This window comes from Pogona vitticeps, chromosome 3 (assembly GCF_051106095.1).
Source record: "Pogona vitticeps strain Pit_001003342236 chromosome 3, PviZW2.1, whole genome shotgun sequence".
Taxonomy (NCBI): Eukaryota; Metazoa; Chordata; class Lepidosauria; order Squamata; family Agamidae; genus Pogona; species Pogona vitticeps.
In genome coordinates this window covers 24462097-24477061 of record NC_135785.1, presented here as the reverse complement: position 1 = coordinate 24477061, position 14965 = coordinate 24462097, and the positions used below count along the sequence as shown (strand labels likewise).

At 40.5% G+C, this 14965-nt stretch overlaps 1 protein-coding gene, 1 non-coding gene and 1 pseudogene across 4 annotated transcripts in view; 2 read left to right on the top strand and 1 right to left on the bottom strand.

Moving 5' to 3' along the window:
• RSRC1 (arginine and serine rich coiled-coil 1) overlaps positions 1-14965 on the top strand; it is a 293774-nt gene that overhangs the window by 111977 nt on the left and 166832 nt on the right. The window lies entirely within an intron of this gene.
• On the bottom strand, positions 1207-1357 carry LOC140706163 (U1 spliceosomal RNA; annotated as a pseudogene).
• On the top strand, positions 7478-7641 carry LOC140706297 (U1 spliceosomal RNA). The gene has a single exon (XR_012085937.2). It is a non-coding gene; the product is annotated as a U1 spliceosomal RNA (small nuclear RNA).

Genomic DNA, 14965 nt, shown 5'->3' with positions numbered 1-14965 from the left:
ATTGAGTTCAGTGGAGATTATTTGTGGGTCATAGTATATAAGAGGGATTGCTTCTTGAAAGGAAAATTCTACCATATTGTTCTATTTCTCTATCTAGCCTAGTCCTCGTATTCATATGTGATTTAACTTTCCACTCTCTGCTGCTAACAAAATAAAAAAACCTGCTGCCCATTAAGGAAAATAAGACAGGAAGCAAGCTTTATCACCATCTATTACCACATACTGTACACGGAATATTTTGGTATTGACTGCTAAACCCAATCATGTCAACCTTTCATAGTAAAACCTCAATGTGTCTGCACACCGTTTCTCTCTCTCTCTCTCTCTCTCTCTCTCTCTCTCTCTCTCTCTCTCTCTGTGTGTGTGTGTGTGTGTGTGTGTGTGTGTGTATATATATATATATACACACAGAGCTCAGGCCATATAGGGCAGTGGTCCCCAACCTTGGGCCTCCAGATGTTCTTGGACTACAGGACTACACCACCACCTCTTCTGGCCAGGATTTCTGGGAGTTGAAGTCCAAGAAATCTGGAGGCCCAAGATTGAGGACCACTGATATAGGGCATTATAGGCCATAGCCAACAAGTATTACAGTTTAGTGTTTTTATGTGATTAGGAATTTTGTGTGAAAGTACATGTATGTTTTGTTGATTTATAAAGGATTAATAAAATAAAATCACAAAGCATAATAATCCAACCCAATATGCAGTTATAAATCTACCTTTTAGCTTGGTAAATCAATTCAGAACCTGAACTGTATAATTTTTTTTCACCTTTAACGAACCCAGCATTATCTCATTCTTTTTCTTGTGTGGGGTGTATTTTTCACACTTTGCCCTTTGAATCTTTGGCTACTACATTACATTGTCTCCCCAGTTCATATCAAATATACTGGATTTTTTGCTCCATAAGATGCACTTCCCCCCCCAAAAGTGGGGGGGGGGAAGTACGTGCGTCTTATGGAGCGAATACAGTAAAAAAAGGGTTCAGCCACCACCACCCAAAAGCCTCCCACTGCTATGCTGGGAGGCCTCTGAACTGGCACCAAGGATTGTTTGCTGTTTGGACCTCACCATTCTGCACTGCTGGCTTTCCAGGATCTGCTGCTTGCAGCCCACCTGGAAAACCAGCAAGGCTAACAGGCCTATGGCAGCAGGCAATGAAAACAGCCAAGGACCAAAGGGGAAAGAGTAATTCTAGAAAGACCAGGGGAAACAACACAGTCCCCCACTTAGGCAGTTGATTTTCCCACATTTGGGGAAATCACAGGGGTCAGCACATCCAGAGTGCAATAGATGAGCCTTACCCTGCGAAAACCACTTTTACAATAATGGTATCTCCCCTGCCAGGTATGAGTTGGAATGGCCCCTGAAAATTCTTCCACTTTCTGTGTCCTATCCCCCAAAGGCATGGTGACCCCCCGGCTGCACCTCCTGATCAGAACAGGGTTCACAGCCCCAGTCCCCAAAGAGGCCAAGAGAGCTCCTCAGTGTTTTGGGGTGCCCCACAGGACCCCTATCAGGGGCTGGATGTTCCGCCCACAATCCTACAGTGCACAGATATTAGCATATCTAATATGCGGGGAAGGCAGGGAAAGTTTGAATTTCAGTTAGTGAAGAGGCTGCTTGTCTGCTTCCTTGCTAGTCCAAGCAGTTAGATTGCTGGGAGAGAGACCTGGGACTGCCTGGTATTGTCGTTTTAAAATGTAAAATGTAGTTTAAAAGCTGCTTGTTTTGGGTTAAACTGTGCTTGGGTGAAAAGGTGCTCCGTTTGAGCTGAAATCTGCTTGTGTAGAAACGTGCATAGGGGTACTTGCTTTAAAAGCTGCTTGTTTTGGGTTAAACTGTGCTTGGGTGAAAAGGTGCTCCGTTTGAGCTGAAACCTGCTTGTGTAGAAACGTGCATAGGGGTACTTGCTTTAAAAGCTGCCTGCAAAGCCCTTCATACAAGTGCCGATCAGCTGTTCGGTGGGGAGAGGGGAGAGGGAAGGAGCAGGAGCAGGAGTGGAGAAGAGCACAAAATGGCTGCCGTCTGCCGGCTGGCTTTTAGCTGTTTGGGGCTCTTTTTTGGCTGTTCTGGGGTCTACCAAGGCACCGTGAAGAGCAAGGCTCAGTCTACAGTACCTAGTAAGTGACTTTCTTTTAAGTTTTTAAATGTTTCTGACCCCCCCTCCCTTAAAAATGTATTAATTAATTTTCAGTGCATTTCTATGGGAAATTTGGATTCAACTTGCAAACTTTTAAACTAGTTCTGGGCATCTAATAGAGAATGTATTTCCAAAGGGTGTTGCAGCAAGGACACTAACTGTGCTTCGTGACTTCTAACTGGATTACAGTACCTGCTTCCTGATTTCAGCTACTATAGTTTGTATTCAGTTTTTTTGGCTCATCAAGAACATTCTTCCTGGTTTTGTGTGGCCTAACCTGTTGTGCCTTGCATGCTATAAACGTTCAATTATGTCAGAAAACCAAGATTTGGTCTTATGCTGAGCATGTGCTACTGCTGGTGAATGAGATCAGGTTAAGCTTTGTGTTGCTGTTACTTTTGCATAACCTAAAGTAAATAAGGAAAACCAGCTGTTAAATAGTTTAATTCCACTATTTATCCTCCACACAACTAAAAGGGACCTCTCAATACAGTGCCAAATCAGACAAACCATTTCTAACTTAATATAGGCTTGAGCTGTAGCTGGGCAGAGTTGCACAACAATCTCATCTGTCATTGAGACATTTCTATAAGCATGGGGAAGAGGTGGATGAAAGGAAATGTAAAATACAGGTAGAGTGGTATAGGTCTTATCACTGGCTGATAATGGTCTATATTAATGCTATTGTTGACTGCTGTTCACTTTACATGGTTCAAATGTTATTCTGTTATAGTTTATTAAATATTTAATTACACTATTTGGTTCAGAATATATTTTCCCTGTGTTCCTCCTCTAAAAATTAAGTGCGTCTTAAGGTCCAGTGCGTCTTATGGAGCAAAAAATACGGTATATTTTAGATTTTCAGAGCAAGAATGTAGACATGTTGTAGATGCTTCTGAAAGAGTTAAAAATGAATCTTGTTCTCTTGTTTCCAAGGTCAAACTGGCTCCGGAGCGTACCAGAGAGAGGTGCAGGCCCTCTCTGGTGACCAATTGGGAAAGTACAGGTGGATTAGGTTGGTGTGCAATGGAGCTTGAGAAGAAACACTTTAGAGGAGTTTCAGCACACACACCTGTGGCCCAGCATAACCTTCTCTACAACCATTGCAAAGGGGGGAGTGGGTGGGACATATGAAACTCCGTAGGAACTATGTGGGTTGTGGGATTGATAGTCTCTTCTTTTAGCCTCTATACATGGTGACTCTCAAAAAACAGTCTTCCTAATATTCGACTGCAGTCCTGCTTTTGCATCTTCTCTCAGGAGTTGTTTCATTCCTGTTTTCTGCCATTATTTTGATGTCGTACAATATGTATATCTTATATTATTGACATTTCCTCTATCAGTTCTCACTACTCTTTCATCTAAAACAAGTCCATCTTTTTGTATGATCTGCATACAGATCAAGCTGGTAAGAAAATAAAGCACAACCTTCTCTGACACTTCGATTTGTAGGAAACCATTGTGTTTCTTGACATTTTGTTTTAATTGTAATATCTTGTCCACAATATAGATTACCCATCAGGATAATTAAAGATTGAGACACACCCATTTATTTTTTTGAATGATCTGTAGCTTTATATCTAGTTTTTCTTGATCCTCATAGTTGCAGCTGTAGCATCTGCAAAATTCTGTTATCAACTGCAAAATAATACCATCTATTTAAGTGTTCAATGGAGATAAAGTAGTAGTCATTCATACTTTTATTTCATATATATTTATATTTCATAACAGCTAATTTTATTCCATATTTAAATAAACTGAAGTAAAATATTATATTTTAGATATTGTGCATTAGTGGCAATTTGGAGGCTGAGCTTTATTTGAAATTGAAACTTAGGAAATAGTTAAAAGTGTTTTGTTGCCTTACAAGGCAGCTCGGTGAAGAAAGAAAAAAGTTTTCTATAAGTGTTGGTTCAGCACAATACATTTTATAAAAATCTGTCTATTTCATCCTTGTATGCCAAATGCTTTTAAAACAACAGACTGAGGACCTAAAGGAATAGAGGAATGAATGGACACCAATGTGTCCAAATATCTAATTTTGCCTAAAAGCAAGTGCCGGCAGATAAATGCCCATAAAGGGATTTTTTTTCTTAAGCCCCATGGTTTTTTTTTTGCTAGTTTTTGTGCGAGTTAGAAATGAAAACCATTCATCTGGTGCCCCAAAGAACGGCCTTATTGAATGGAATAACAGTGTAATGTACCATTGAAGGCAGGATTGAAAGTGATTATCTTGTTAACTCTTGACAGTTACCGCCAGCTTGAAATAAAACTGGCAGACTTGATTTGCAAATGAATTACAGCTTTTTCATTTTGTGCCAGGATCATCTTTTTATATTCTGATATGACAGATGCTATGTTCCTTGCTTTTGTTTCTCCTCAGTTTTATACTTGCAAATAAAAAACAAAAGATTATGACAGTAATTTTATTTGCATCTTTTCTCTAGGAGTTTATTCTTTGTGAAGAAGTTTTTAATCTTATATTTTCAAACATTTGTTTAAGAATCCTTATTGTTACAAACAGAATGATATTCATTAATTTTAAGTACAGTAGTAATTAGGTGAATGTAACACATTTAGAAGCTTTCTGAAAATGGAAAATCAATTAGGCTTTTGCACTGAAAAAAATCAGCTTAACAATCCACCAATGGTAGCATGTGTAATAATTGTGTCTGGTGGTATATGAACAAAATACTACTTCCTAGCAGTGTGCAGCCAGAGTAACTTCCTAGGTTTTCAAAGGAAAGAACTGCTTTTCTTTTCTTAGGCCTTCTTCCTTGGAACTAACAGATTGGTACTCTAGTTGCATTTATTTGTTAATATGTTTCTCTCTCTTTTTCCCCGCACCAACATATCCTAGGAAGGGGCTGAACAGGACTCCTGAGATTTTGTTCCTTGATGGAGTTTGTGATCCTCAGCCTCTCCTTCAAAGGAGGTCTCTCAGGAGACCTGAATTAAACTCTTCCCCTGCATGATCTAGCTCCATGTACCATTGGAGAATGCAGTTGATTCATCTCCTTTGGTTGACAAAGGAATTCATTACATATTTGAAGTTCCTTATAGGGATGTGCTGGCACTGTGGGTTAAACCACAGAAGCCTCTGTGCTGCAAGGTCAGAAGACCAGCAGTCGTAAAATCGAATCCAGATGACGGAGTGAGCTCCGGTTGCTTGTCCCAGCTCCTGACAACCTAGCAGTTCAAAAGCATGCAAATGCAAGTAGATAAATAGGTACCACCATGGTGGGAAGGTAACGGCATTCTGTGTCTCGACGTGCTGGCCACGTGGCCATGGAAACTGTCTACGGACAAACACTGGCTCTATGGCTTGGAAACTGCGCCCTAGAGTTGGACACGACTGGACTAAATGTCAAGGACAACCTTTACCTTTACCTTCAGTTCTTTATGAGGTGGAATTAACAATTTTTAAGCAGATTGCCTAAATTGTATGTCTCTGAAAGAACTTGAGTGGGCCCTCAATTCAGAAGTCAATAAATCATTTTGAATTTCTGATGATGAATCAGTTTTTTTCTTTGCCACTGGAGTGAAGTAGAAGGGACCAAGACATTAATGCAAAGAATGCCTAGTTTCTAAGAGTCATCTAAAGATATATGGGCTTGGATGCTAACGTCACAAATGCTGTAATAAAGTGGGGTCTTGACTTGAGAACTTAATCCGTATTGGAAGGCGGTTCTCAAGTCAAAAAGTCTGTAAGTCAAGTCTCCATTGACCTACAGTGCATTGAAAACCGATTAATCCCATAACAGGCCGTTTTGTTCCATTTTGTTTTTTTTCTGGTCTGTAAGTCAAATCTCAGTCTGCAAGTCAAACCTAAATTTTGCGGCCAGAGAAGTCTGTAACTCAAAAAGTCTGTAAGTCTGTAAGTCAAGGGTCCACTGTAGTAAATTGGTGGGAAAGATATCTATACAGCTTTCTACTGATCACATTGCTGCCAGGGGCCATACAGAAATGACAGCTCAGCAAGATCATTTTCACACTTCCATGCTGGCTGAAATGGCCCGAAAATTGTTGTTTTTACATGCTGTCAAGTTTCTTCTGACTTATGGTGACTCGAGGTCCAAAATTCCCTGCTCTCAATAGCTCTGTTCAGCTCTTGCAAACCTAAGGCTGTGGCTTCCTTGATGGATTTTTTATTTAGTCTTCCTCTTTTCCTGCTGCCTTCAGTCTTTCCCAGCATTATTGTCTTTTCCAGAGAATCCTATCATTTCATGATGTGCCCAAAGTATGATAAACTCAGTTTCAACATTTTTGCCTCCAGATATTGTTTAGGCTTGATTTTATTTATTGAGGAGTCACTTGTTTGTATTTCTGGCAGTCTAGGGTATCCATAAAACTCTTCTCCAGAACCAAGTTTCAAACAAATTTCCCCCGACAGCTTAATTTTCCTACCAGAGTCATATCTGCTACCTCCTTGGTACATACGCTGTGCTGCTGCCTACTGCTTTTTCATGGTGTCAGTGCTGAACTAGACAGCTTGATGACGGATTTTGGGTTTTTTTGGGGGGGGGGTCATAATAGCAGTTTCAAGCTGTATTTTCCCTCTCCCTTTCCTCACAGTAGAAGCAGCTGCAATGGGTGCAGACAGCATTTCTGCAGTCTTCCCAAAATGCCTACTTCTTCTACCATACCCCTGTTTCATACTACTTGCAGACTCTACCTAAAAACAGAACAATTTTGCTACAGCAGAACACAGACTTTTCCAATGAAAATTGCACATGCATGCATACAGATACAAAATCAATTTTGTGCTCTTCTCCGCTCCTTCCCCCTCCCTCTCCCCAGCTAACAGCTGATTGGCGTTGGTCTGAAAGGCTTCCCAGGAAGCTTTTAAAGCAAAACTAGCAGCTATTAAAGCAAGTATGCACGTTTCTACACAAGGAGTTTTCAACTCAAACGGAGCACCTTTTCACCCAAGCACTAACCCCAAACAAGCAGCTTTTAAACTAAATTTTACATTTTAAAATGACAATACCAGGCAATACCAGGCCGTCTCAGGTCTCTCTCCCAGCTCTCTAACTGCTTGGACTAGCGAGGAAGCAGACAAGCTTCACTAACTGAAAGTTTGAATTTCCCGCTTTCCCTGCCTTACCTGCACGTTATGTATGCTAATATCTGTGCACTGGAGGATTGTGGGAGGAACACCCAGCCCCTGATGGGGGTCCCGTGGGGCACCCCAAAACACCGAGGAGCTCCCTGAGCCTCTTTCGGGACTGGGGCTGTGCAGCCCTGTTCTGAGCAGGAGGTGCAACCGGGGATCACCATGCCTTGGGGGGACAGGGCACAGAAGGGGGCAGGAGGTGCAGGGGCCACTCCAACTCATACCTGGCAGGGGAGATACCATGATCATGAAAGTGGTTTTCCCAGAGTAAGGCTCATCCATTGCACTTCGGGTATGCTGATCCCTGTGATTTCCTCAAATGTGGAAAAATCAACTACCTAATTTGTGGTAGTGGGGGACTGCATTTGTGGTTTCCCCTGGTCTTTCTAGAATCACTATTTCCCCTTTGGTCCTTGGCTGTTTTCACTGCCCTCTGCCATTTAGATTTGCTGTCATAGGCCTGTTGGCCTTGCTGGTTTCCCAGGTAGGCTCTAGGAGGCAGATTCTGGAAACCCAGCAGCGCACATGGCAGAGTGGTGAGGTCCAATGTGTCTGCCATGGCAAGCAGCCTCTGGTGCCAGTTCAGAGGCCTCCCAGCACCATGGTGGGAGGCTTCTGAGTGGTGGTGGCCTTTTTTACATTATTCATTCCATAAGACACCCATACTTTGTCCCCCACTTTTTTTGTGGAAAAACTGTCTTATGGAGCAAAAAATACGGTATATTTATATTTTCTACATTACAACATATATTGTTTATTTAATATAGTTAGCAACAAGATTTAGGATTAGTAGATTTATAGATTAATAAATTATATACCAATAGGGAAATATGATACTGTGGTGCCTCGCAAGACGGACGCTCTGTTTAACAACGAATCCGCATTACGACGAGGTTTTTGCAATCGCAAAATGACGTTTTGAATGGGGGAATTTTGCTGCGCGATGATCGCTTCCCTGTTTCGGTAACCGATTTTCGCTTCCTGACCATTAAAAACAGCTGATCGTTGGGTTTTCAAAATGGCTGCCGGGTGCTCAAAATGACTCCCTGCTGTGTGTAGGAGCCATTTTTCGCTGCACAGGCACCTATGGAGGATCTTCAATGGACAGTGTTTTCAGAGTTTTCAGCCCATTGGAACGCATTGAATGGTTTTAATACATTTAATGGGCTTTTTTATTTAGCTTTACGATGTTTTCACTCTACAGCGATTTCGCTGAAACGAATTAACATCGTCAAGCGAGGCGCCACTGTACCTGGTAAGTGACTTTCTTTTAATTTTTTTTAAGTTTCTGACCTTTTTCCCCCCATAAGAATGCATTAATTAATTTTCAATGCATTCCTATGGGAAATTTGGATTCAACTTGCAAATTTTTCAACTAGTTCTGGGCATCTAATAGAGAATGTATTTCCAAAGGATGTTGCAGCAAGGAAACTAACTGTGCTTTATGAGCCAGAACACAAACTTGGCTGCTGATCACAAATTAACCCTGCATACATGGGAAAGCAAAATTCAGTCTTACTTTTAGTTGTTTCCAAGTCCTTATGTTTGTGGCATCTCTTTGATGTATCTAAATCAGAACAGGGCCAGGAAGTCTCAGAGACAGGGCATAGTTATTTGGTTAGTGTTTTTGGAACAGAGTTCTTGCCTGTGGCACATACTACATTTGCTGATACAGTAGTTTGAAAATTAAGAAAGTCAAAATTCTTCGTGACTTCTAACTGGATTACAGTGCCTACTTCCTGATTCCAGCTACTATAATTTGTATTCAGGTTTTTTTGGCTTGACAAGAACATTGTTCCTGCCTTTGTGTTGCCTAACCTGTTGTGCCTTGCATGCTATAAAGGCTCAATTATGTCAGAAAACCAAGATTTGGTCTTATGCTGAGCATATGCTACTGCTGGTGAATGGGATCAGGTTAAGCTTTGTGTTGCTGTTCTTTTGCATAACCTAAAGTAAATAAGGAAAACCAGCTGTTAAATAGTTTAATTCCACTATTTATCCTCCACACAGCTAAAAGGGACCTCTCAATACAGTGCCAAATCAGACAAACCATTTCTAACTTAATATAGGCTTGAGCTGTAGCTGGGCAGAGTTGCACAACAATCTCATCTGTCACTGAGACATTTCTATAAGCATGGGGAGGAGATGGATGAAAGGAAATGTAAAATAGATGTAGAGTGGTATAGGTCTTATCACTGGCTGATAAAGGTCTATATGTACTTGACTTAAATTTATGGTACACAAACTAGAGTACACAAACCTTTAAGTCTCTCCATTTGTTAACGACAGTGATAATACCACTGTTGACTGCTGTTCATGTTACATGGTTCAAATGTTATTCTGTTATAGTTTATTAAATATTTTATTACACTATTTGGTTCTGAATATTTTTCCTGTGTTCCTCCTCTAAAAATTAGGTGTGTCTTATGGAGCAAAAAATATGGTAAGTTGAGGGTTCAGAAAAGGACACAGAGAAAACTACTGCAGGGCATACTTGCACCAGAGCCTATCCTAACAGGAAATGCTGAGGGGAGATATTAGCAGCTATGCCCACCTTCCAATAGGAAAGAACTAATGTGAAAAAAAGCCTTCTGATTTCATTGGTGGAAACAGATATCATTTACAGGCCCCTCCTTTGGGAAACTGAAGACAACTCCAATTGGGATACACAGAGTTTTATGGCCCTATTAACATTGATACCAGAATGTGTTTAAGTTTCATTTCTCAAGAAATCATCCAAGATGCCTGATAAATAGGTTTCACTTTCACTTCCTGGTTTAGAAAGCAGAAACCTTGTCTTTTGTTTTCTGATTTATGAGTACATGGCGCTCCAAAATTTAGGAATTATTATTACAAATATTTGAAACTATCAAATTTGGGTTCAGATATATTCAGAACTATCCAAATATGGTATTATATGGTGAATTCTGAATATATTCAAATGCATATCCTTAGTGCTTTGTCATACCAACTGTTGTGTATAGTTTAAGAGACAAGATTTGGTGAAGGGAGGGGAGGCTATTTTGTCTATGTGTAAAGTGCAAATATGCACCTAAGTTACATACTGATTACTAATTTAATTAAGGTTGGCAAGCCTTTTTTATTCTATCTTATTTTAAAGTGATTATCTGCAAATATTAAAAAATGTATTGTTCTCCCAGTTTTGTTACTTAGTTTGAATTGTAATCACTTTTAGTGCTTTCTGCTATTAAAAAGTATAGTCCGTTACATAGAAATTTCACCATAATTTGTGACTTGAAAGTCATTGTAAATGGTTATGTCAATAGTTCTCAGGTTTTGCTTCCTCCAGTGATACACAGCTTACAGGTACCTTTTTTTCTAATTATCTCAAGGATTTACTCTGGAGTTTCTGTGAGTTTTTGCTTTTTGTCTTTCATACACAGACCCCTTCATCAGAAACTGCTTTTGAATCTGCTCCAGGTTCAGAACCAGTTTTCTGTGCAACATCAAAGGTTAATATTTGACACCCCCCTCAAAAAAAGCAAATCAAGATCTTCAGAACACATCCATGCATTTTTAGATTCAAGCCCTCATCTGGAAGTATTACTGATGTGTTATTTAGTTTTTACTAATATTACTAATATTACTGTGTAGTATATCAGTTAAGTCTATAGGTCTGGGGCAAAAGTTCCATGGAATATATATATGTTCAGTTGCAGCACTTCCTGTTTTAGAACCTTATGTTACATTGATATTACTCTCTGTGCTCCTTCAACTACAAATTGGATGAACAGACAGTGACACTTTTTCAATATTATTACATTAAACCAAGTGGATTTTGATTGATAACCTAATATTCAACTAATGCAAAACATCAATCATGGCAAGTATATTAATTATTTAATATTGCAGTCTAATTCAGAAATCGATGTGCTTCATGAGGGGAAGGGAAACTTGCTGTTCCCAGAAGACTTAAGACAGGGAATGATTAAAAAAAAGACCTGCTATACTCTCGTGTGTTAGTTCGATACTAATCTTTATTCATTTGCCAATAATCTCTTCCCATTTTCCACTTCAGGTCCATTTTATCAGTTTTGAGATCTATAATTGAATTAAGTCTGCTTTCAGCACAGAGCAAAAAGAGTTGCACAAATATTGATGAAGTCATGACAGGGATGGTACAGGAGACAGACCACTAGAAAGAGGACAGATCTAATACCATTAGCTGCAAACTCCCCATATCAGTGACCTGGATGTTGCTTCCTAGCAATTATAAGTTCATTAGGACCCTTTGGCACCAAAGAGTATAAATACAGGACTTACATTCTCTTTGAATAATGCATAGAATGGTATAGTAAATTTTGATTATTAGTATAAGTGTTTGAGACCATTTTTTTCTGTGATGGATTTTTAACCATTTAAATTTGACAAGAACAGATTATTTCAGATTTTAAGCCTGAATCAAATGAATTATTGTAAGATATTTATATGAAAACTTCTAGAATATACTTCTAGAAAGAATTAACATTTGCATCTGTAAGACACAGTTTATTTGCAATTGCTGCTGCACAGCTAGTAATTTAGGTCTTTTAGTTATTCTGTTACTGTAATGCACCTGTTGTAATTTGCACAGTTGCAAACTAGAATTGGTATGTATGTGTAGATGGTGGGCCTGTCCCCCATAAGCGTGTTGTGACTCCCTTTGTGGTAAGAAAGCATGTCCTTTGATCATGCAGTTATTTTTTCCAGTTGCCTCCATTTCATCTATCAGGGTCCTTGTTATTTTGGCTGTGTGGACTTACTGTACTGCTTCATATTTGAAATTGGACATACTCTGTATGAAGACAAAGGCACAGCTCAGGCAGAGCAGTAGCAATGATTGCATGCAGATACTGATTCCACTGCTGAGCCATGTGTTTTGCCACAGGACTGCTTTGCATCATGGCCAGATAGGGTCCTGATCGGATTTTGCCAGATCAATCCGGACAAAGCTTTTTGTATGCTGATGTGACGTTCATGAAGACACACCGAGAAGTGTGTGTTTGTTTAAATATGTATTTTTGCATCTGCATGAAAAGTCATTTGTTTTCTCATTGAAGATGTTAAACAGGAAGAGCATTGACCTGTTCAGTTCTTATTTTACTGAGGAGGGCAAATGCAGCAGAGATAGCAAGAATGGTGTGGAAAAAAGCTTTTCTTTGAAGTAAGCCTGTAAAACTGGCAGGTGGAGGTTAAAGCTACCACAACCACCTGCCCGCTTCCTGAAAGTTGTCCCAGCTCTCGGTTAGAAAACTGAAAAAAGAAAATGTCTGTTTTGGCACCAGTGGAGACTTCCTTTCCTTTTAACTTCTGAAGGTTTGGGAGTCAAAATAATTGGACTGTAGGTGTAACCGCCCCAGTTGTCCCCTCCATGAGATGGATGGCATAGAATAGTAGAACAAATGGGTTTATTAACTTGAAAGGAACGGGTTACAGTTCAGACCTCAGAACACAAAACAGCTTTGGTGACTACCGTGAAGGCCTTATCTCTCTTCATCTATGTATTCCTCTTTGCCTATTTCTGTCTGGGGAGGTAAGAAGCTGAGAAACTGAGGGACACCTTGGAGATGTGCACGGTGGGGGGGTCCCATCAACACAAGTGATGGATGGCCCCAGATGGCCATCTCCATTTCCATGTTCTCCTGACTCCAACAGCAAGATAGTCAGAGGCTGGGGAGGTTTGGCAATGTTTTGACTGGTGCAGAAGCTGCCGCTGGTGGTTCTCGTTCTGACGGGGGCTCTTCTAGTCCACTCCGTCCTCAGTGTTTGCTTCAGTGACACTTCTCCTGGTGTTCCCACTGTCGCCAGAAGAATGGCTTATGTGGGGTCTTGGCCTTATGCACCTGTTTGGCCACCTCTGGGAAATATGTAGTTGAATCCACTCTCCAGTCCAGGGATCTTTTCTCTTGAGAAACTCCAAGGCATCATGAGAATCAGGTCCTAGCATTGTGACTTACTCCACTTGGCAAGCCTCTCAGCCTAGGTCCTCCCATGCCGTGTCTCATGACTTCTCTGTTTTTTTTTTTTAAATAACTCCCATGAATCGACAAATAACTTCGTTATTCGTTGCTTCATGGGGGCAACTTTGTGAGTGGGACGACTCGCCAAAATGGTGAGTCATCCCCATCTCTACTCAGGAACAAATTCAAACATAGCACAAACTGCAGGTTACTACAACTGAATTGTCTCCAACCTCCATAATCCCTACTAGTTTTTTGTTTTCAACTGATTGTTTATGAATGCCCATCTCTTTTATTTTGTTACTTTGGCAGTAGCTGGGAGCGTCTACAAATATATGACTATATCCAAAAATACAAAAAAATGGTTAGGGGTCTCCCCCTTGGACATCCTTGGGAAAACTCCTGTTTGCTCCCTCTGGTCACTTGCTTTGGTCAGGAACTCCCTGGGTTCTGCTTGAGCTTTATTTCTCAGCTGTCTTCTGTTCGGAGTCCTGAATCAAAAGGATTCCTTTGTTAGTGTGTGCAATAAATAACATTTTGCATCTCCTTTTAAATGTTTTTATTGCTTTTTGAGGCATTTTGAGCAGATTTTTCATGTTTTATGTTTTGTTATCCATCCTAAGTAGCTTTTTCAGAAGAACTTGTTCTTTAAAAGAAAAAGAAAATCATTTTAGCAATGGTAACAAATACCTAGAATGAGATGTCCTACAACAAGCTATGTAACAAATTGGCTAATATTTGTTTATCTCATTTAGTTACTTTTTATTTTACAAAAAACTATGAGGGGGTGGTGCATGAGGTGGCAGTAATAATAAATGTGGTTGTAGTTTCTCAGTAGTAGCAAGTAAGGCAAAGTCTTTGCAGCTTGCTTTATATTGTTAGGTTGACATTTTGTTCTCTTTAAGACAGGGGTCCCCAACCCCTGGTCCGTGACCCAGTAGCCATCCACGCCCTAGGCAGGATCGAGCCGTGGACACAGATCTCCTGCCCCCCTGTGAGTGCAACATGCCTCTGTGAGTGCAACATGCCCCCGCATGCATGCGAGTGTGAAGCACCCCCTACGAGCGCGAAATGCATGTGTGTCAGCGCAACACGCCCCCTCTGAGCATGCCGTGTCCTCCCAACCAGTCTGCAGTTGGGAAAAGGTTGTGAACCACTGCTTTAAGGGACTTCATCTTGGTGATTTATTTTTAAATGAAGAGTATGTGGTGTTAAGGCTATCTGGATGTCATACTGGCTGTAATCCTGTTTTGCAAGTTTTGCAGTATAACTTATATGACATCATCAGATGTGGCCATGCCATGACCATTTTGAGATCATTAAAATCCCACCCACCCCTCCAGGTTCCAGGAATCCTTAGTTATCCTGTTTGACTTGGGAAAGTCCTTGGAAGCTGTGGAATGGGAGAGAAAACTCTTTAATGCCCGAGAATTGCTGCCACCTGGCCCAATTCAATTGCTGGGGCTATTGCCTGTGATTTGCAGGCATTAAATGATTCTTTCCCCCTGTTCTGCAGCTCCCAAGGGGTTCCCCAGGTCAAAACAGAGCCCTATGGACCATTGGAACTTGGAGGGATAGAGAATAAGCTTTTAATGCACTGAAATAGCCACAGCTTAGCCTTAGCTAATGACACATACAAGTTACATTGCAAAACTTCCGAAATAGGATTCCTGCCACTGAATCCTTTCTACCAAACAAAAGATTCTCTCTTACGCATGGTATGCAGAAGACAGCTTTGATTAGT